This window comes from Sinohyriopsis cumingii, chromosome 6 (genome assembly GCF_028554795.1).
Source record: "Sinohyriopsis cumingii isolate HCF-2022 chromosome 6, ASM2855479v2, whole genome shotgun sequence".
NCBI lineage: Eukaryota > Metazoa > Mollusca > Bivalvia > Unionida > Unionidae > Sinohyriopsis > Sinohyriopsis cumingii.
The window spans coordinates 48,936,526-48,962,307 of NC_142966.1; the positions used below are offsets into that span (position 1 = coordinate 48,936,526).

Below are 25,782 nucleotides of genomic sequence, written 5' to 3' on the forward strand. Positions count from 1 at the left end.
TCTAAGCAAGTCTTGGCCTATATCCATAAAAATCCACAGATGACCATCACATCTGCCCATCTCCCCCACCATGACAATAATTCTGCAGTTGCTCCTGTGCAACAATGTGATGGAGGCTTTATCAGGTATAAGACACTAAGGTTTACCACTGTAAACAAGAATAGCTCAGTTACACACAGTGGTACCTCATTGTAATGACCCCTGGTATAAAACTGCCCATTTCAAAAGGTTACAAAGCATGATCTATATGTCATTGGTCACATTTTGCTTTATCATTGCACCTTAATTTACTTCTTAGCTCACGAAAACCAGTTATCATGTGATATCATTAAATACTTTTTTTGTGTTTCAACACATTCTCAGGACACTGCATTGTCAGAACTTCCCTCAATATAAAAGCTATATAAAAGTCTCCCTCATTTAAAAGCTACCTAAGTTACTTTTACTGCTCCACTGTCCAGTGTAAAAACAAAATTCGCTACCATATATCCTCACTTATAAATCAAACTGTAAACAACAAAAATCCCAGTGTACAAAAAAAAGTTAATACCTATTCTATTAGTTGAAAAACTTAATTGTTTTGATGAAAATGAAAAAAAAAACATTATGGTTCAAAAGACAATCCCAAGTAAGCCTCCTCCCTCCATTAAAGGTCTATACCATTGGAGACTACGGAAGCATTTAAAAAAAACAATTTCAAAAGATTACTTTCTATGTTCCTTATTCTGTAGCGCAAGAAATTTAAAATGATGACTATTCTGTAATTAGTGGAATAACTGTGATGGAAGAATTTTCCATGTCCTTATCTGACTATTAAGTGTATCACCACCAACAGAAGTGCATCCTTTCAAGTACTTTCTCCCAAGGACTGTACAGTTAGAATCCTTTGGAAAACAACCTCTCTGGCTGCCAATGTCAGCATGATATGAGATGAAGGGGCTTGGTGTGCCATGGTTTGGGTTATAATGCAAAAAATGCATTGCAATAATGGACAACATTGGCTTGGCAATGATGTCAATGACTGGAACATTAAGGTCTCTTTTTCAAAAGTGGTGATATCTCCCTAGGTTTTTACGAGACAATCAATTTAACTGACCAAGAGAGATCAATTATATCAATCATAGAAATGGATACAATTGTCTGACATGCTTATTCTGACTAGTAGCATTACTTGCACTTTTATCATCATTTTATTCCAAGGACAGCACCTATACCAGAACCATTTATTCTGCAAATATTATACAAACAGGTGATACTCAATTTATGCAACAGATGCATTCCTAAGATTATTACATGAATATAAAATGGCATAAATTGAAAGCAATTTTCCCATAGGATACTTGTAAGTTAAACAAATTGTTGAGCACATTAGGTCTCCAAGTTTTCAAGTAATGATTATTTATTCATAATTTTCAAACAAATTACATGTAATACATATAATAATTCAGCGCAAATGCACAGGTCACATGGCATCAGGGATGGCACAAAAACAATCACTGTAGCAGCATAAATTGAATGTTATTGTTTCATTATAAACAGTACTAAAAAAGGTGCGTAAATCGAAGCAAGTATCACCTGTACTAAAGTGGACATGATGACAAACCATACTTGGCCCTCTGGTACTAAACTCCAACAACAAAATAATACATATGATTGCTATCCCTGATGACAATTATATTTGTACATAAATACGATAACTGCAGTGTGAAGGAATGTACAGGACAATATGAACGATATTATAAATAACATAGATGTAGATAATGTTCATGTAATCTCTGCAAGTACATGTATCTCCTTTACTGCAAATTAAATATCGATCCCATAAAATTTGGGATTGATACAAAAGGTATTAATAAAGGATATATAAATATGCAAGGAAATTAGGGGATAAAAGTGATTAAGTAAGAATTACACCAGTATCACTGAAAATAATGTAGATGTGATAGGAATTTTTGAAACATTGTTAAAGGTGACTCATTTAGAATTTTGTTCTTTTATTATAATTATGATATATCACTCCATAAAGACAGGAAAACAGGAGGTGGTGACCTCTTTGTTAATGTAAAAAATGGTATCATAGCAACCTGGTGTGAAGATCTTCAACTGAATGAAATGGAATTTGTCTGAATACAGATTTTTCTACAAAATTCTAAGCCTGTTTGGCATCATCTAAAGTCCAAATTCATCTCTTTTAAATGGCAAAACATATATTAGAAATAGAAAAAGTTCTAAATAATGACAAAGAATATTACATTCTTATTACATTTTGGGTGATGTAAACAAGGATTTACTAAATGAACAAAAAATAATGACAAAGAATATTACATTCTTATTACATTTTAGGTGATGTAAACAAGGATTTACTAAATGAACAAAATATAAAAATGGACCAATTTTAATGAACTGAATGGAATTATACAGTTAATTAAGGAAGCCAATAGAATCACAGCAAAAAAGTTACTGATCAGAGCTATACTGTCACCACAAAAATGTTTCTAAATATTTATGTTCCTAAGATTTGAGTGGAAGTCACAAAAAACAAGCAACAAAAGTAATAAAAAACCACATGTTCCTAAACCAATCTCGTAAATTCTTTTTAAATACTTAAGACAAAGATACATGGATGCAGACCAGCTTTTCAATGTAGACAACATGCAGCATTAAAAATGCATAAAAGAAAATATGATCATCAACCAGGATGGATTACTCCGAAAGTATTAGATGCTATGATCATCAACCAGGATGGATTACTCCGAAAGTATCAGATGCTATGATCATCAAACAGGATGGATTACTCTGAAAGTATCAAATGCTATGATCATCAACCAGGATGGATTACTCCAAAAGTATCAGATGCTATGATCATCAACCAGGATGGATTACTCCAAAAGTATTAGATGCTATGATCATCAACCAGGATGGATTACTCCAAAAGTATTAGATGCTATGATCATCAACCAGGATGGATTACTCCAAAAGTATTAGATGCTATGATCATCAACCAGAATGGATTACTCCAAAAGTATTAGATGCTATGATCATCAACCAGGATGGATTACTCCGAAAGTATTAGATGCTGTGATCATCAACCAGGATGGATTACTCCAAAAGTATCAGATGCTATGATCATCAATCAGGATGGATTACTCCAAAAGTATCAGATGCTATGATCATCAACCAGAATGGATTACTCCAAAAGTATTAGATGCTATGAAAAAAAAGAGACTATTTTGCAAGCTTCAGGTTATGAAAAGTACAACATATGGAGAAATAATGTGGCAAAAGTTATCTCAATAGCAAAAGACTCACATCCCCAGACTATATAATAAATTAGGAGAATCCAAGATTTATATTCCATTTCTTTACAGAGTACCTGGAAAGACAAATTGCAGATATTTTGTTTGGCCTATCTGTGACTGATAATCTAAAAAAGAATCTACCTACGTAATAATCGGCTGTCTACCTATGTAATCATCGGCTGTCTACCTATGTAATCATCGGCTGTTACCTATGTAATCATTGGCTGTCTACCTATGTAATCATCGGCTGTCTACCTATGTAATCATCAGCTGTTACCTATGTAATCATCGGCTGTCTACCTGTGTAATCATCGGCTGTCTACCTGTGTAATCACTGGCTGTCTACCTATGTAATCACTGGCTGTCTACCTATGTAATCTTCTCGTGGGTCGGTGGTTCTTTCCGGGGTTTTCCGGGTTCTTCCTCCACCATTAATACTGGCCGCCATGTATAGCCTATCGTGCTGAAAAATGGCGTTAAACCCCACAACAACAACAACAACCTATGTAATCATCGGCTGTCTACCTATGTAATCACTGGCTGTCTACCTATGTAATCATCAGCTGAGGACCAGTAAGTTTCTGCATTCCACATGGCAGTGGCAAAAGATGACTACCATATATACCAACTTATAAGTCGAGTCCAACTGCAAACTGCACTTACATGGATCTGCCATCATCTAATGTGCCAGCAGACATGGGACTGTGCAGTTTGTTAGGAGTAATCAAAACAACACATGGACCCTGGTCTGCAGGCACATTATGCTGTGGCAGATACAGATCTCTATTGTTTGCAGTTTGACTTGATTTGTGAGTGAGTACAAAACTGTAAAACAACTTTTCAGTTAATTTCTTTCTACTCATTCAACTCCTTCAAAATTGACTGAAAACCATGTGCACATTATTTAATTTTTGATGAATGGCAGCAAGCTTTAGTTGATGGAAAGTAAGATGGGAGCATTCTGGTTGATTTTGCATTTGATCTTGTAGATCATGAAATTCTGTCTTAGAAAACAAAAAAATCTAACAATGTAGTAACACAGTTATAAATGGTTTGATTCAAACTTTTATGATAGATTTTAGAAGGTAAAATAAAATGGAGGTGCATAGTGATGTAAGCATGTATGTGTGAGATGAAATGGGTAATGGTTAACTACAGTCTGTATTATCTCCACATATATCTTATGACATTTCAAGGTAGATTAGTTTCATTTCATACATGAAGTACTATCATAAATAAAGTCTTTGTATTATTATTATTATTATTATTATTGACTTTAACATATTTTACTGCCACAATTATACATGACAAGTAGAAGTGTGTGCATTTACTAACACAATCCTCTTTTGTTTCTCTTTAAGACAGGTGTAAGCTTGTTATCAGATTTATTATTTTTCTCCAACTTTCACCAAAAAGTGGTAAAACTTGATATTTGTGTAAATTCAGACAGTATATCGATCCCATCATTCATTGTTTGTCTTGCTCATATTATACTCAGGTATGCCATTTGATATATAACTGACTTCATTTAATACTCTTTATGTATCACCACCAAAGGTGTTTGTAGATAAGTATTTCTAACAGTTAATTTTAACTATGTGATACATTAAAGTCAACTGAATTAGTATTTATGTAAATCTCCCCTTAGACCATCTTTAAAAAGAATTCCAAATTAAACAAGAATTCATGAGAATGCAATATCTCACCTGCTCCAGTGGTTAGCAGTTTCTTCCAAGATAAATAAACCAATAAAGATTGAGTGCCTATACCAATGTCTAAAATCCTGATGTAAATTCAAAATGCAATGAAGTGGGGCAAAACATGAGCACTGCGACTTACTTCTTCATATAGTGAGAGCATCTTCCAAGACAAACATAATCATGAAGTTTTACACAGTTTTGAATACACAACTGTGTCAGAGAAACTGAGGTAATGAAAAAATGAATGCATATGTAATCACAAGTATACAAACTGGGTAATTCTAACCTACTTTTCCCTATAGTCCTCTCCAACATGAACATACCCATCCAGATTCACAGCTGTACAAACAACTGTCAGAAAAATCTAATTGCATCAAGAATAGAGCTGTCAACTCTTGAAGATGCTAATCTGGAAACCAGGTATGGATGGTTTGCACATGGGTAAGAAATAACCATACTGATTATGGGGCCAATAGGTCAGAGGTCAAGGTTACTGACTGAAAGAAGATAACTGGTTTTCTACACATGAACATGAGCCCTCCATCATCTAGAGTTACCAAACTTAGTGGGTGGCTTGCATATGTGGTGTATTTTGAGGGGTCAAAAGATCACCATGAATGGTAGATTACACACCCTCCCTATGTTTAACACTCCTCAATGTAGATAACTGAAATCTTTAACATTTTCTTGTTTCAATCACAGACCTTGGCTTATGACCCCAAAATCAAAGTTTCTTCCTTACCCTAGGCATAACTGATCTATAATTATTGGTTAGGTCTGACTTTCTGAATTAATGTTACTGTACAGAACCATTTTTCCCCTTTATGTATGTGGCTTTAACCTTTGACCTTCCAATCCCAATATCAATAGCCTTCTTTCTTATTATAGATGCAAGCCATCCACAATTTTGGTTAATGTTGTGTCATGTAGAACTAACATTTTTGTGTGGAAACCATCTTTATTCTTAAGAAAATGTGACCTTTTCACACCAAAATTAATAGGGTTCTTCCTCACCTACAAGCCACTCAGAAAAGCTGGTAACAACAGATGAACATGACCTTGGAGTTTTTGAGTCTGAAATTAAATTAGTTCTTCTTTACCTTTGTGCAGCCTTCTACAAACTTTGGTACCTGTATATATGGACAAATCAAAGTTATCGAAACAAATTTGAAAATGGTAGGATGGAAAACAACATCATAACGTAAAATGATCTGAAAGAGAATAATAATTTAGAGTCATTTCTCCTTATCTATGTGTATACTACTGGCACAAAAATAACAGTCACTGGTGAAACTCAGCTCTTGAAGACATAGTACCAAACATTTATTTTTAACAGTGAAAACTTAGGTCAGTAGAAATTACACTTTCATACCAGTAAAATTTGAATTCAACACAATAATATGACTGAAAACAAATTCACAAAAGAATCTGGTCTATTCAGAAAAAAGAAATCACCACTGTAACCTAGTTTTTGGCAGCAGTGAGGTGCATATTAAAATGCATCCTTACCTCAATTCTTAATGTTGAATAGATTATAAGGTTCATGAAAAATGAAACAAATGTTTTTTTTTTTAAAATCACACAGAAATATTATATAACTGAGGGTAAATTCACTCAACTTGTTGTAGGGTTAAACAACATTGTTCAGCACAAGATAGGCTATACATGGCGGCCAGTATAAATGGGGGTTAAGCCCGGAAAGAACTACACAAGCTTTCTCACATACCCAAGTTGGCCAAACCCGAGACTCAAACCCACACAGACAGTGAGATGGCAGTGATCTGTAACAGTGAGCACTTTAGACCACATTCGGCCACCCTCTGTGTGTGTGTGTGTGTGTGTGTGTGTGTCTGTTTGTGTGTGTGTGTGTGTGTGTGTGCATGCAGACATCTATGTACCTGATCCTTCAAGATAAAAGAACAAAAGGTAAATAAAAGAGCAAAAGGTAAATACCTTCCAAAAACATTTCAAGGTATACTCAAAAAGGACAAAGGTACAAAAGAGATAAATCCATAAATAATATGGACAATTTATGTTATATATGCATCCCATTACAATGCCCCATATTATCTTTTGTGATATAAAAAGTAACACCAAAATAATTCCATCTCTGAAAGGTGAAGTCAATGCCATAACAGTTTACAAGAATATTCACTGTCTGTGGAATTGTCCTAAGGGTATGCAGACTATCTATCAAGCCAACAGGTAATGATCTACTTGGTTACAAGACCAACTGCAAGCTCCACAGCCACAGATCTGCCAATGAATAATGTGCCTGCATATCTAGGTCTGTGCATTAATTTAGGAGTAATCAGTACAACAACCACTACTGGCCCTGATCTGCAGGTGCATTAAGCTACAGCAGATCAGGATCTTTGCTGTTTACAGTTTGGCTTGACTTATAAATGAATATATATATATATATATATATATATATATATATATATATATATATATATATATATATATATATCATACAACTTTCCAATATGATGCATTTGTCTCAAAACTTGTCTGTTGAGTTTTCATTCATGCCAAGTGGAACATACCAATTAATATCATGAAAATGGAGGACAGAAGTCACATCACATACAATAACAACATGTCACAAAATATACAAAATAACAAACATGTTTTGTTCTGAGTTGCAGAAAGTACAAGTTTAATTTGACTTTCATAATATATTCAGACTAACACCTGCATGTGTGTTTCGTCACACTTTTGAAATATATTTCTCCATACACTGTAAGAACTTCATAGTACGCTGGAACTGACACAATTTTGATCCAGTGGATCAAAGAATATACACGTGGTTGTTACTGAAAACACCTCAATTATATGTTCAAGTCATATGAAAATACGGACTGAACATTCATATTGAACACTAAATAGAACCTTATAATAATGAAATGAACAATTGTTCATTAAAGTCCAATGGACACTTCCCAGGTTAATAAACATTCAAATTAACTTAAACAAGCTAAACATAAAGGTGTTGACACCAGCAAAGACAGGATGATGCAAACTGCTATGGGTACTTATTCTCAAACACTCCTCTAAAAACAACCAAAAAAATAACCTGGCTTGAATATTTAGATGACAACTCAATGATTCTGACCGTTCTAAATTAGCAGAGTATGTAAGCAATTACAGTCCTGAGAGAAACTAACAGTACAACACGACAATAAATTGAATCTGAAATTACATACAGTACCTCATCCTTCTCTGCACAAATGTTCATCATAATCCTCTACAGTTGATAAGGAAAGATTACAAGTTGTCAATAATAGACACAGCCTCTAAAATAAATGACACTGTCTAGAGATATAACAACTGAATAGATCCATTTAGGGTTGCTGAGGTGACAAAAATCCACAATAATCTTTCAATTAATTCTGACTGGTATTGGAGACAGAAGCCACCAGGAACTGATCATGAACCATGGGAAATATAATATTGCATAAAAAACAATCAAGGAGTCCATTTTCAATGGGGATTTCCAAAACTTCAATTAGATCCTGTAATTATGTTATCTATCAAATAAAACATGCACTTACCTGACCCTTAGATATGAAGGGATTTGGTCCTTCAACATTCATTTGCAATAGAAGATTGGTTTTATTATTTCTGATTGGAAATTATTAGAATTGGCCTTATCAAAGCAAAGTAAATGTATTTTTTATGAAAAATTGAGGACAATGAATTCATTACAAGAGGCCTAAGTGAGCTTTATGTCACTCACCTGGCATACACTTGTCTAAAAGGCAAATGTAATAATAAGGCATGTGCCTAGGGTTGAAAGACACCCATGTCCAATAAATCTCCATCAACCTGTATTTGCTATCATCTGGCAGCAAATGGCATGTTTTGGTTAATTATGTTACTACTTGGTGTAACTTCAGCTGAACATGATGGTGCACTAGCAATTCTTAAGCAGGAAGGTGCTTAAAACAGGACTGACCAATCACATACTTCTGGAGAGAAATGTTTGCTGTATTTTATACATCAGTAAGAACTCAACAAATTTTACTGAAGACTGGTACAATCTGTAGGTTTTCAACCCCAATGCTATGGCAGCCACACCAATGCTAAGGTAGCCACCCAATGCTAAGGTAACCACCCAATTTAACTGAGCATGTCCAAAGAAACAATAAAAAATTGGCTTTAAGACTGTTCTAAGGAAAGGTCAAAATATGTCCTCAGTATGTGATTGCAAAAGTTACACCACTGCCGAAGGAGCAATTTTGGACAATTATGAAACATTAGGTCCTAAGAAACATGTATACTTCAAGTACATTATCACTAATCACATACATGTGCATTCTGTTTGTGTAGTCTCTTGCAAGTCCTTCTATATTTACAGTTTTATGCATGTAAAATTGTATCCTATTTGCAAAGCATTATGCATATAAAATTGTATCCTGTTTGCAAAGCATGCATGTATACTGTAGTGTTGTACACAATTTCAGATTATAATCTTTTGGAGTAAATTGGAATTTAATTTTCATTTTTTACTATTTTCAATGATTTTTAGCATATAAATGAGATTTCATAACTAGTTACATAACTAAATGTGTGTGTGTGTGTGTGTGTACATTTAAGTATATATGCATGAATGTATACATTCATTGTACATGTCTCAGTGAACAAACATCAACCATAAATGCAAGATAGCAAGGGAGACTCACAATTAGGCTAATGTTTGGAGAAAGGAGTTCACATGCAGTAATCACAAATTCACACAACAGAAACATTGAAACTGACTCCCTTTAAATAAATGAGCATGATCAAATAACAAATGAACTAAACACTAATCCATATCCAGGATTAGACTCATAAACCATCGAAGCCGAACCTATCAATATATATGCACTGTTTAATTCCCCACAATCGTAAAAGTTACCGTACGCATTTTCATCAGTATCACAAGCCACTGACTGCTTATACTAGTAACATTTGGCACACTGCAATGGACATGTTCAAAATACAAGAAATACATATGGACAGAAGAAAACAAATGATTTAAAAAAATAGAAGAAAACAAACATATATTTTGTGTTTTATTACAACTCAAAAGTTAGTTCAAATGCATTTCTTCACATTTTTGACTGATTAACCAAAGGCAAAAACTAGGGATTTGTGGATGGTGTGTGATGTTAACAACAAATAAGCAGTCCACATGCCCAGATGTTACTACCATTCATATATTATAAATGGCTGGAAACATCTAATCTGTTAATTAGCTTTTGCTGTTGTACTGATTTAGGACCATGGAGTTCACAGTGGTTGTCAAAATAAAGCCAGCTCAGACCTGGTCTCAGTAAACAGATGTATTAAAATAGCTTACAGACAAGACAATGTTCTGTATGCCTGTCATAAGTCAAAAGACTAAGAAGTAGATTTGTCAGCATGGAGGTTTATGTGTTAACGATGTTCAACCAGCTGAACCAGCCTTAAAGGTCACCTGAATTTAGCAATCACCTGTTTTACATAATTTTCAAGATTTCATTGATCAAATAAATTAATGAAAATGTATTAAGCAATCACCTGTCTTTATAGGCCACATTTCTCAGTTCTTAGATTGTCATTGGGTTTGAATTTCTCTTTTCTTTCTGAATAATATCAAAACATGTGATGGTTTAACTTGTAAGACATGGAAATGTTGCATGTTCTTGCACGGTCATTTCTAAAACAGTCATTCAGTTGTTGTCATCCACCTTTTCCTTTAATTGTCATCTTTATAAAAAAAAACTGGGATCCATTGATCTTACTGTGTAATAAATGGGTTGGGGAGTAATCAATGTGATTAATGAGTGGTGAACTTCAAAAGATATTACACTTTTTTACAATAGATGAGCATCCTAATTTATGGTAACCTACTACTAGCTCACTTGGGGACCATTAGTAAGTGTGGAAAAGTTATTAGTTACTATAAAATTAAGGAGTTCCTTCAGCCACTGTTAGAAAAATTAAAAACAGGAGAGCTGTAATTTTTTTAAATACTGAATTTCATTTTTCCTATCACTGTCGATTGCTTTATAGTACAGTTGTAATTCCATATAGATATATATTCACAAAGAAACAAAAAAATATACATCTGCAGTTTTCAATGAAGAGGAGTAGATTTGCAGTTAAGCTCTTTGATACCATTAGTAGAAAATTATGTTCCCCTTTTTCTCATTAATACAATATCTTTCCAACAATAAGCCCAAAGGAAAACTCTTCTATCTTTTTAAAATGGGTGCAGGATGTTTTAAAATCAACTAAATCCTCCAAAATTCAAATTAACCAATATTTACTAAAGCCAGGGGATAGACTCTAATACAACTTGATGCCCCAGTGGTTTGGACTATCAAATATGTGATTCTTTATGTCACAATAATGCAACAGGATGCCTAAATAGTTTGGACTATCAAATATGTGATTCTTTAAATTACTTAATTATTTAGTGTCAAGCCAGACTCTTCACATCATGTTGTATATACTGTATATATTGTACATAACAGATAGAAGGCCTCAAGGTAGATTAGTTCTGTAACTAATTGAGTAACCTTCTCTAAATAAAGTCTTTATTATTATTTATTATTATTATTATTATTATTATTATTTATGTCACAATAATGCAACTGGATGCCTAAATGGTTTAGACTATCAAATATGTGATTCTTCATGTCACAATAATGCAACTAGATGCCTAAATGGTTTGGACTATCAAATATATGATTCTTTATGTCACAATAATGCAACTGGATAAATAAATGGTATGGACTGTCAAAAAAATAATGATTCTTTTGGAGACAATGCAAAAGAATTTCATTAGATAGTTTTATTTTCATGTTTCAAAACTGCCTAGTACTGGGAATGAGTTTCCAAAATGCAAATCAATGAATCCATATTATCATCAATCACACATCCACAAATTGCCGGCCCAATGATTTCCACGGTTATACTTATGTTTTCAAATGTCACTGTTAAGTTACATATGTAAGCTTTTGATATGTTAAAAACTGACTTAGGTTAAATTTAGCTCAATTCTTTTAAAGAGTAAATTTAAATATCTAATTTCTTTATGCTGTGATTGAATATGACAAGCAAATTTCCAAAGTGGTTATACATGGATGGTATTTGCTAATGTACTGAGTGATTAACATATTTCATCAAGTGGGTGAAAGTACTACAGCTTTTCGCACAGGAGATGAAATATATGCATTGGTCACTAAGAACACAGAAATTTTCTTTTTTATTGTATGCTCAGCCATGTTGACTAGCTTAGTGTACGATAGATATTTATGGTAGTGTCAGCTGTGTACTGTTTATGTTCTGGTGTGTTTTGTCACACAAAATATATGAGTAACAACAGAATTCTGTTTCCTAATTACCATAAGTAAGCAATATGTTGTGCTTGAAAATAAATGAAAAAACAAAGTTCAAGGTGAGATCTGAATGTGGTTCTCTTGCATGGCAGGTTGACAATGCTACCAGTTTGCATTAAGCATCTGACAACAAGATGGATTTTCATTGGTCATAATGTTATCAATACGTAATGAAAAAAGCTTCTCAGTGACAAAATGAAACTGAAGGTTTACTCTGTTGAATTATTAAATAAATTTCTCTTGGAAAATCCACAAATTCATGGACTGGTTTAAAATACATAAATAAAGATATACAATGCACATGGATTGGAATTTTTGAAGGTGCCTTAATTCAGTCCAACTAATTAAGGACATGTAAGATTAGAAAATAAAGTTTCACACAAATAAAAGTATAAACTTTACAGATAAAAATGTTGAATGACACAATTAAATAATGTCCAGACTTTTTGCATCACTGTAAGAAGGTAACTATCACAGAAGATATCAACTTTTAGCCCCAACATGCTGTTCATCAAAAATAATGAAGAAAGAAACCACGGGGACAGAGTCAGAAGTTGAAGTTGCATCTGAGTAGAATCATCACTATCACAACATGAAAATTTCCAGCTGACTTTTAAAATTGAGGGTATTTATTATGAGGTTAGCAACTGTACATGTTCTGAAAATTCCCCATATCTAGGCAAAAAATGATGCAATCATCAATGATCACATTCCCACACCAATTCTGGGTCTGTTTATGCATGTGTGTAATTATATTGTGTGCTAACTGTACCCAATAATCAAAGTTTTGATACAAAAGTTATCCAGTTCTAATGAAGTTGGATATCTGATCCCTGGAGTGACCTTTTTGATAAGGCATGATACCATTGGGATGGATCCCTGGAGTGACCTTATTGATAAGGCATGATACCATACTCATTAGGATGGATCCCAGTGACCTTATTGATAAGGCATAATACCATACTCATTGGGATGGATCCCAGTGACCTTATTGATAAGGCAATTGATAAGGCATGATACCATAATCATTCGGATGGATCCCAGTGACCTTATTGATAAGGCATGATACCATATTCATTGGCATGGATCCCAGTGACCTAATTGATAAGGCATGATATCATGCTCATTGGAATAGATCTAAGTGACCTCATTGATAAGGCATGATACCATACTCATTGAGATGGATCCCAGTGACATTATTGAGAAGGCATAATACCATACTCATTGGGATGGATCCCAGTGATCTCACTGATAAGGCATGGTACCACACTGATTGGGAAGGATCCCAGTGACCTCATAGATAAGGCATGGTACCATACTCATTTGGGATGGATCCCAGTGACCTCATTGATAAGGCATAGTATCATACAATTGGGATGGATCCCAGTTATCTCACTGATAAAGCATGGTACCATACTCACTGGGATGGATCCCAGTGACCTCATTGATAAGGCATGATATCATACTCATTGGGATGGATCCCAGTGACCTCATTGATAAGGCATAATACCATACTCATTGGGATGGATCCCAGTGGTACCATACTCATTGGGAAGGATCCCAGTGACCTCATAGATAAGGCATGGTACCATACTCACTGGGATGGATCCCAGTGGTACTATACTCATTGGGATGCATCCCAATGACCTCACTGATAAGGCATAGTATCATACTCACTGGGATGGATCCCAGTTATCTCACTGATAAGGCAAGGTACCATGCTCATTGGGAAGGATCCCAGTGACCTCATAGATAAGGCATGGTACCATACTCATTGGGATGGATCCCAGTGACCTCATTGATAAGGCATGATATCATACTCATTGGGATGGCTCCCAGTGACTTCACTGATAAGGCATGATACCATACTCACTGGGATGAATCCTCCAACCAATAACTCTCATTATATCCCGTATATGACAACTACTTACGTGTTCTATTCAACACAAATTTTAACAAAAGCTGTGGCGCATCAAAATTTTGTCAGTGACATAATGGATAGGCAAAGTTCTGGTATGTTTTGCCAAAAAGTTCTGACTGAAAACTTACAATTTCAGACACAAGTTAAATACATGTAAAGTCAATTAAGTATGAAATGAAGTGGCTGTGACCTAACTCAGGTAGGTCACTATATGTTACCAAGTTACTAGGATACTAAGTCCAGAAAATTCTGTAAGCATGCCCTTTACCTGTTCTATTTTTATTTATTTATCTATCCATGGGAGTCACAAAAGAGAATGAACTTTATATAATGAGTAAGCCTTATAATGAGGGATGCTATGACAAGGGTGTTAATTAATCCTGAATAAAACACAAACATATGAGGTTTTAATAATGTGAAATCACATTAAAATGGGTTTTAATTACAACAGAATTAAGATTAAGCAAAACAATTAGTGGAGCAATCACAAAACAAAATTCAACCAATTGTATTGGCTCAGTAACCATACCTGCACTGTAAAAAGTGTCAGCAATAAACTGAGGTACTTAACAACTAGGGACATTTTTACTGCATTATGCTTGCATACCAAACTTTAAATATTGCTAAACATGTTATCCTATTAAAGACCAATTCGGAATCTTGAAATAAACTTTAAGAAAACAAAATCCTAAACTCTGTTTAACGCTGAAAGTACCACATATGTGCTGGTTTAATAATAAGAAAAGATTTATGGGGTCATCTTCAGAAACAGCGACAATAATATACATTATGTGTGCTAAATGAATAAAAGACACGATTTTAGAAAACATGCATTATCTTGACTGTCTTCACTCTGACAAGAAAACAAGCAAAGCAAAATAAGGGCATTGTCATATGGCCAAAGTGGTCACATCATGGATGGATTAAGCAAAGGGGGCAAGTGCCTGGACCCTCTCATCACACCCTCCCCCCATCCAGTTACCATGCATAAAATTACGTATGTATAAGAAAACCATATACAGGTCATAACTATTACATACTTACTTAATATAGCTACAATAATTATACACATATAAAGGACATATTAAGGACTGCTTTCAGGGTGTATATCTATAAGGCCTCTCCTATCTTAATGCCCCAGCCCCCCCCCCACCTCAAAAGCCTTAATCCTGCCCTGAGTCACATGGATGTTTACTGTGAAATTGCAGTGCTTGCTGCATACTAAGTAGAAACATGTCTGTTAGCATGCCCTTGACATACTCATGTTTATTTATCTATTTACTTATCTATTAAAATGGAAGTAAATTTAAGTAATTTAAAAAAAAATTAATACAGGTGAATCTACCAACCACATTTTGTGTTATTTTCTTAAGCATATGTTGAAAACTGAATGCTCTGCCACACAATTGGCACACACATGTTTATGTGTGTATCTCTGTGTATGTGCATGTGTGTGAGTTGTCGTGTGTGTGTGTGATATGTTTCAGTCTTGTTATTGTTAAAGCTGTTGTCAGAGTTGTACCATAATACTGACAGTTTGTTGATGTCAGTGCTTAGCTGACCCCTAACACTGCTGATCTAATGCTGGAATCCTGTTCTGGACGGTAAATATCCAATTATTTAACATAATTAGAATTAAATGACTGAAAAATGAAGAACAACCATTTAATCAATGTCAGTTAAAGAAAGTTGAAAATTACTGACATAATATTTTCTGCCCACATGCATAACACACTTCTAAAAAATGCTGAACAATATACTATACAAGTTAACTGTCAAACTACTAAACAGACCAGAGTGACAAATGCATTACCAGTCCAAAAGAATTTCTAGGAATCCAAGATACATGTAAATCCATTTCATCTGACTTAATTATTCTTTTTCAGTGTAACTATATGCATTAAAACAATTTCTTCTATTTTTGACAAATTCCAACATACCAATTTTCTTGCTTGAGATAACATGTATAAACAAGATGCTGTACAAAATTTATTTTTCATTAAACTAATAATAAACTTGATATCATGGATAGAAAATCACTGGACCTGTCCATCAGAATGTCAAGATAAATATCCCACATCTGGTTAAATCTATCCCTAAATATTTTGTGGGTGGGGTGGAAAAATTTAAGTTATTTAAATATCTGACAAAGTGTAATTAAAAAACAACATATCAATGCCACTGTTCAAGCAAGAGTAATGGTGATAATAAGAGCTATGAGCTGGCCACTATGGTGCAGTGTTAGAGGTCAGATGATTCTGAACTAGCTACATACTACTAAAGTGTTTCGGTACAAATACAATAAAGTTAAATACACAAGTTTATTCAGGAGAAATAGCCATTATAAACATATTAGAATATAAATACAGCCATTTTAAGGCTACGTCAACATCATTTAAAATAGGAACAACTAATAAAATAAGAAATAAATTATTTTCTTTTGTGATTTTTGTGCTTTTTAATGCTGGCATGGACATTCGTTCAGAATGAGCTACCAAGATTTTTCACATTTTTGGAGGTTATATTGGCATCACATTCATTTCGGACCAGCAATAGACAGTGTGAAGTCTTTTGTACTGAAAACTCCATGTTGACATTGAGAAGAAGTGTTGTAACAAAAACCTGTGTTGATATGAGAAGTGCTGTATTGAAGACTCCATTTTGATATGGCCATTCTACCAAGACAAGTATAGAGGAAACAAGATCACCACCAGTCAGCACCATTTTAAGACCAACTAGATAACATAATAAGTAGTTTTTCTGAAAATCCCCATGTCTTTTGGATCTGATATTCTGAAACAAGCAAGCCTTTCAAGATGGCTACCAGGGCAGCCATACTGGAGCTCATTTTGATCATCAGCATTCTACTTAAAGAAACATCTACACATCATAGGAAGTCTTTCAGTGAAAACCCCATGTTGTTATGGCTATCAACAAAGGAGATGTAGCCAGAACAAGGTCTTCAAAATAGCCATCATGTCAATATGACCATCCATTCTGGATGAGTTGAGATATACTCGATGTCTAATCAGATGTCATTTAGGCCCAACTGGGTATGAAAAGAAATATTTTATTAAAACTTCATGTTCAGTAGGATCATCCATTTAGGACAGCAAGATTTTAAAGATCAGGCCACTGTTGTGCCATATTCAGGTTGTCCAATCTGCAGCATTTATATTTGGACCAAGAAGTCCTTTAGTGAAAACCCTTTGTCTTAATGACTATCTGTTCAAGAGAAGTAGATATAACAAGACTTTCAAGATGAATCCCAGTGCAACCATTTTGTACCTCTGATTGGCAGCATTTTTCTTTTATGTACAACTAAGGAAACTTCCAGTGGAAATGTGATGTTGTTAACAGCTTTCTATTAAAGAGAAGTGTCAGGAACACAACTTTTTTCAAGATGGCCACTGATCAGCACCAGTCTCATTTAGGCCCAACCAGACATCAGAACTATTTTAGTCAAAACCCCATGTAGCTGTAAGTTATAATAACCATCTGCTAAGATGAAGTAGCAATACAATTTTTGACAGATAACCATAGTGGTCATCTTGTATTGAAAAAGAAACAAGGTCAACATGGCCTACCATTCAGGATCAGCAATAACAAGATTTTTAAGCTGACCACAAAAAACGGTGGACAGAATTGACACAAAATCAGTACCTTTTAGTACCTTTTTTAATTATTATTTTAGGACCAACAAGACATAATAGGGACATTAACAAAAATATTAACAATGACTTTATTTAAAGAAGAGGCTCATTTGGTCAACAGAACAACCTTATACTGAGCCTTCTAAAGTTACATGTATATGATGAACATTTTATACAAGTTGTGGACAATCAAAAAAGCTGCTGAAAGTAGATAATATATCTGCTACTACCATCACATATTTAAAAGTCATTACAGATAAGTATGTACATACAGGATTCATACAAAAATTAGTAAAGAATCAATATTAGTATTACAGGTGAGTACATGAAAGTACAGTTTTTGTTGAAGTGTACACAAAATCATACAATGATTCTTTCTGCAGATGTCAATGAAGATGCTTCTTAACACACTTGGATGAGTCAGACGACCTAACACTGAGTGGAATATTCCAGTCTGATGCCAGAAAAAGCAAAACTCTTCATTTTAAACTCGCAATTTGTAAAGCAAATCATTAGGCAGGTTTAAACTAGGATTCACTTATTAATAACTAACTTGGCACAGTTTCTCCATAATCTATAATTGTCATATCTTTTAATTTATGAAATCTATCTCTTGCGTTCATAGCATTCAAAATGTCACTTATGATCCAATTAGCCTAATTTTGTTCCTTAACTCTCTTGAAATTAAAAGAAGTGTGACTTTTCAGAGGATCAGTAAACATACGACACCATATATACTCACTAATGCCATCGCATTATGTGCCATCAGATCTGGGTCTGTGCAGTCTGTTAGGAGTAATCAGTAGAATGAACATCACAGACCCTGATCTGCATAATTCTATGGTAGATCAGGATCTATACTGTTTGCAGCTGGACTTGATTTGTACATACGGTACCTATCCCAATTTTAAATCATCTGATTGGTCACCAAACGATTCAATTACTAATAAAAGGATACCTTTCAGTTCTTTACCAAACAGTTGTGAACTTAACCTTTTCATTATTAAATACTTTATTTATTTTTGATGATAGAGTTTACTTTCTGACTTAATTATTCATGTATACCATACAGAATAATGATCACTAATGACATATTGGGGCACACTGATTTCTATATTGTCAGCATTGTTAGTATAGTGTACAGATGTTATCAATTAGTGTTTCAGATACCTTTGTTGCTCAGACTTGGTACATGAAATAGCTGTTTAACCAGCTTTGATTGCTTCCAGTTAAAGTTACCTACCAAACAGACTAGAGCCCCAGGTGGCCAAAGTGGTCTCTATAATGGCACTCACCTTTACTGATCACTGACATATCACTTCTGTATGTGTTGTTAAGACTGGGCTCAGCCAATGTGAGAAAGCCTGCCATTCTTCCTGGGTTGTTCTTCCCCCAAACATACCAGGCACCATGTATAGCCGTTTTACTCTCTTATAAGTCAAGTCAAACTGCAACAAACAAAGATCCTGAACTACTGTAGCTAAATGAGCTTGCAGATATGGGGCTATGTTGTTTGTTCTACTGATTACTCCTAACAAACTGCACTGTGCATTATGTACCAGCAGATCTGGGTCTATGCAGCTGCACACATCTTTAAGCCAAGTAATAGTTACACAACCTAATAAATATGGTTCCTGGACATTGTCTCATTTCTAGCTAAATTATTTTAAACCATTTTCCTCCAAATCATATTGTTGTTTGAAAAGAATGCAACAATATGCCCACTGCTCTTTTGTAAAAGTCAGTCTTAGGAACTTTAAGTTAATCCTCATGAAAAAGTTCATGTCAAAAGGTTTTGCTGCATGCAAAAATATTGATCAAAGAATTATTTCCTGAATGATGCAATTTGATTTCACCTATTTTTAGTAAAAGATAATGGATTCTCAAATGGCTGATTGTTTTTACCTTTTTGCTTAAGCCACTGATTTTGAGACTATTTGAAGTTTTGACTGTTGTGAGATGAACGGCATAGAATTCCAAACTTAATATTTTCACTATAATATAATTAACCACAATATTCCTCTTAATTACCTTAATTACAGTGTCCTAAAACATGATTGTATTTTCAGAAGATCTTGTAATGAGTCTTCAAACATCAGCACTTTGAGCTGTTATATCTGTAGTAGTTAACACTTTACAGTCACTTTGATTGAACCAGGCAATTAATGGGATCACACAACAGGTAATTCCCTTGGCATCGTCACCCCGCTGGGTATCTATAGTTTGTTTTCGATCAAAACTGGGAGAATCACAAGAAGTGTCTATAGGTATATAGCTTCTTTTGATTACCTTACATGTCTATTTTTTTCTTTCAATGTTATGCAACAATTATTTTGTGTCATATAAGGTTTTTTCATGAAAACTCCATGTTGATACTACCATCCATTCAGTTGCAGGAGTGATTTTCAAAATGATCTTCAGCCCGTTCTGGTAGCCTGGTGAGTAGAGCATCCATCCCAGATGCAGGAGGTCGCAGGTTCAAACCCTGGCAGAGTCATAACAAAGACTTGCACAAATGCTACTAACAGCTACCTGAGACACTAGGTGCTCAGCATTAAGAGTTTAGTGTTAGGACTGGTGTCAGAATAATGTGACTGGGTGGGACATTAAGCTACATGTCTGTGGCATGATGCCCAGGTGCTAGGCATCACTATAAACTGCCACAATGCAGACATCATAGCGATATGACTGAAACATTGTCAAAGCTACATTAAAAATCTAAACCACACACACACACACACAAGGTGGTCTTCATGGCAGACATTAGTATCATTTTCATTTAGGACCAACTAGACATATATATTAACAGTCATTTATTTAAAAAGCCCATGTTAATACAGCCATCCATACAGGAGTAGCACCAACAAGATTTTTAAGATGGCTACTATTGTAGCCATACTAAACATCAGATCAGCACTATTTTCATCTACTAACAAAAATGCATCATAACAAAATCTTTTAGTGAAAAATCACATTTCTATATGACTGTATGCTCATGGGATGTAGCTATAACTACATTACAAGTTGACCAATATGGTAACCACCTTGGATTTTCAAAGAGCACTATTTTTATTGAGGACCAACTAGACATCCTAAGAATTCTTTGTGACAACCCCATGTTGATATTACCATTGATTCAAGAGAAGTGCAATACCATTAGCTTCAAAATAGCCATCTAGGCTGCCATACTGGATGAGAGACTGGCCCCATTTTTATTTAGGCCTAATTAAAAATTCTACAGTGAAAACCCATGTAAACATGACCATCCATTCCAAGCAGAAGTAGCAATAACATGATTGGCTATTATGAATGTCAGAGTCATATAATTTTCATTTACAATCAATATGCTGGTGAAACCACATGTCAAAATGACTACACGTAAAGGACATGATGCCCCAGTGCTCCATCACTATAAACTGCCACACTGCAGACATTGTTACTAAAGAATATGACTGAATTTTTTTAAAACCTACATTAAAAATCCAAATCACACACACAAACTCTTCTGATCTCTGATATGTAAAGCTAAAATAAGTGTACTTATTAATACATGTACTATGTCAAACTGTACTTATTAACACTGTGTTAAACTGTACTTATTAATACTGTGTTAAACTGTATTTATTAACACTGTTCAGGTTGCAAGCATTTTCATTATCAAAGCCACATCTTGTGATCATTGTCTTAAGCATTATATGCAATTTTGTAAATTGAACAGCACACATTTTTTCCGAGTGTAAATTCAAAAGAAATTTATATCAGCTTATTAAATTAGATCCTTATGTTTATGAAGAATAAAAGAATAGCAAAAAATTACATAGGCGGTATGCATTTTTGTAATATTGTTTAGCAATCTTTATAATGATATTCATGCATTGTATAATGTACATATTGTATTACTTGCTTTGACTGACAAGAACAAAAAAATGTTCCAAGTTACCAATGATGCAGAACCGGGTGGTTGCCATTCCTAGCCATCATGCACCAGATCAGCATTTAGCATCAGTTTTAATGATCAACGAAGTGCTGATATCAGCAAATTAGTTGATGTTTTAGCACAAATCCAGTTTTACAGAACCCTTTAGGGAGCCCATTTGTGTTCAGATCATTATATATATACAGTACTTAGACCTTACTGACCACCACATGACATTGGGCCTTAATATTATACCACTTTTGTATTCAATCATCCAGAAGGGAAAAAAATATAATATCTAATTGGTTAATTTTCCCAAATGCGAGGCAAATTCTTTATTGACAGTTTTGAATTAATTCTGGAATAAAATTATGTTAGTAATATTTATAATGACCTTATTTTATTGGTTCTATTTAATGCTACGGAGTGATTTGGTCCAAAACCATGTGTGTTTCCTACTGCAAGGGGTTTAAAGTCTGGGCATGGCAGTTTTTTATATATATATAATAAACATTATGTATATTTAATGTGATTTTTTGTGATTTTTTTTTTTAATCATGGGAGAAAAATGCCAAGGTCGGCAGTGAGAAACATGGATGCTTGGCTGACCAGACACAAAATTGTTTGGCCTTTCAATATGATACTGTTTAAATCACAATGATTTCTAAAAAGATATGTATTTCAAATCCAGTTTTAATGATCTTGCTTCCATCTTGTCAACTAAAATAGAGCATATACTGTATATACTTGCCTCAAGTCAGGTCAAACTGCAAACAACATAATCTCCCATCACATCATGCACTGGTCAGCAGATTTGCATCTTAGTTGTTTGTTCTACTGATTACTCCTAACAAATTCCATAGATTGACAGTTGGATCTAACATTTATATGAGTATGTACGGTATGTTCCAAATTCATAGGCAATTTTATTTCTGAAAGATTACTGTGTTATGCATCAATTCCTGAATAAAGTATCCTTCAGATCACAGATACAGTACTTTTTGCCTGAATATTTTTAACATTTCTCCCCGATTTGATATTTATGTACAAATTACATACTGTACGCTTTAGTATTACATACTGTTCCCAGCAATATTTACACTAATCCTATTGCTTTCTGTATAATTGTGTGTGATCCACTCTTTGTCCTTGTATATACATTTTTTCTTTATGTTTAACTGTATCCTTGTATGCCTTTGTCAACCCTTATGTATATTTTAACTGTGTATGTAATTTTAGATCGGAATCTAAGGGGGTCAGGGCAATGTAACTTTGAGAGACGACCCAAATCCATAGCAGTGCATTTATCCATCACTACCAAGGATACTACATCAATTTAAATGTTTGCTTCATGTCCACAACCAGCCATACCAATGCAAATATGCAATCTAAACACTGGCCCTTCAATAAAAGTACATGTCTACAAAACAGAACTGTTCTGGCTCTATCATGAAAGGTGATAAACCAAGATGCTAGTAAATACGGACAAGAAAGTTTCGCGATTCAAAATTAAATACAGTCACCTCCATAACTAAGTTACACAGATGCACTAATCTGTGCCAAAAAAAAACATCATTATTCAAACAGAAGTAAATTAAATTAAGGCCTAACAACAAGTTTAACTGAAGAGAACTCCTGTGTGTCATAATGCCTAAAAATCATTCTTTGTGTAGAATCATTATTTCAAGTTAACTCATTCAAAAATTTCAGAAAGGTAAACTGAACATCAATTTGATATATCCGTTTTAAAAATTTTTATTATCTCTCATAACCCTTCCTTTTCATGTACGACAGAAGTAAACTTACCATTGTACAGCAAAAAGGGAATGGCCCAATTACTTTGCAACATAAACTGATATTCCAGGATGTTAAAGATAGTGACTTATGACTACTGCCTGGTACTGTGGTGTGACTGGACACATTAATGATGTGTGTCATTATGGGAATCCTATCTCCTGTCATGTATATGGACCACTCCAACACAATCAACAACTTTGTCCCTTGGAGACAGTGCAATTTGTTTAGGTGAGTGGTAAAGGTCACTTCTAATTCATAAATAGGGAACAACTACTGAACTCAGAACTTAAATAAAATTATGTGTAAACAAATTATATTTCTGTCAAAACTACAAAAATTATGCCATTTTATTAGGTAATGGGAATACTAATCTAAAATGACAAAACATAGCTAGCAGTGCAATATTTAAAGCTACAACAAAACTATTATAATCAAGTTTATTGACAGTGTTACCGATACAATCATGTTATGGAATTATCTAAAAGAAGTTAGTCCTCCCAGAAAAATCTTGGGCCTTAACTAATTAAGCTGCAACAAAGACTTGTATATTAGTGTACATGGTATCAAAGCTATCGTCAGCCATTAGTTTATGAATATAACATAGAAATTATGTCAAGGATAACACTGAAAACATTGATCACAGAAAGATCAACAATTATATAATTCTTTAAGCTCTAACAGGTGCTTCTCTTTTAAATTTTCAGTAGTTAATAAAGTGATGTACACTGTACCCTTATGACACCAACTGTTCTACAAAATCCACTGGGTTTGATGACATTGGTCCAAAAACCCTAAACTTAAACAAGTAAAGGTAACCCAATGCATAAAAATGGCTGTAGGCAGAACCCAGGAAACTAAAGAACCATTTCTATCCTCCCTATACTAAAATTTTGGTGAAAATGATCGTGAAGCATTAGGGTACAAAATTAAACATGATGTTACTCCAAGGTTTATGTGAGGCCCATTATTCTTTCTTATTTTCATACATGGTCTTTATCTATGGACAGAGCATACAAATTTGGACTTTGCTGCTGCTCAAAAGTTTCAACTGGTGATGTAATAATTGCATAATCTCTTCTGGACTCTGATATAAGAAATATTTTGGTGTGATTAAAACAAAATAAACTGGATTTAACAAGCCAGAATCCAGCCAGCCAAAGGTTTCTATCACCCACTAACCCTTTCATACCGTGCACCAACTGGTAGTGAAAAATGTAGACCAAGTTTATAAATGACCCTGAGAGTGAGAAAAAACTGCAATATGGAATCTAACTTGAAAAGATTGGACACCTTTGATTTACATGAAATGAAAAACATCCTGTGACAAAAAAATTCCTTATGCAGAGAAAGGTATCTAACCAGAAACCAGGCTGCATGTTTTGAAGCCTTTTATTAATTACTAGTTGTAACAAAATCTAAAATGTAAGTTACAAAGAAACCACACAGATGGTTTAGAACTTTAAATAAGTAACAAACACATTTTTATTTAAATGACATCAACTTCATTTGAAAACATGCAGCATAAACCGTCCAAGCTTGAAACTCACTTTGTCTTCTCTCTTCTAAATCTATAAACATTGCATAGGCACAAGTGACCTTATTAAGTGATTGTGATATAATTCACGAGTTTCAAGTCCCAGCTGTATGTATAAACCCCTGCTTGGTTTGAAAAGAAAAATAATCTCATAATAAAAGCAGTAGTGGCAGGAGGACTGATGATCTATTTGAAGTGGGAGATCATGCTAATATGAAGGTTATATTGCATCATTGTCAAGCATAAGTGGATTTCTAGGAGTTTGTTAAGGGTCCTCAGGGGCTGCAATACAGCAACTGTCCCAAATCATGCAGAATTTCACTGCCATATACTCCTTAATCTTCTGTTCCCAACTGGTCTCATTATTTACCAAATTTCTCGGACCAGGCCCCATTAACATGTACCTAAGAAACATCATTTAGGCAATGTGAGGCAACATATATATATATATATATATACACGATTGATGATACACAGTATACAATGTGATAAATTACTGATACACTTGATGCTTTGTCATCTTAAATTGCCCATCACGGATCAACCTGGGTTTCATTTTTTATATGGGATGAAACTGTATAATATTCAT

The 25,782-nt window shown here is 34.2% G+C and overlaps 1 protein-coding gene across 1 annotated transcript in view; it reads right to left on the bottom strand.

The window, feature by feature from the left end:
- Positions 1 to 25,782, bottom strand: part of LOC149796891 (uncharacterized) — a 217,130-nt gene that overhangs the window by 189,916 nt on the left and 1,432 nt on the right. The gene's annotated exons all lie outside the window — the stretch shown is intronic.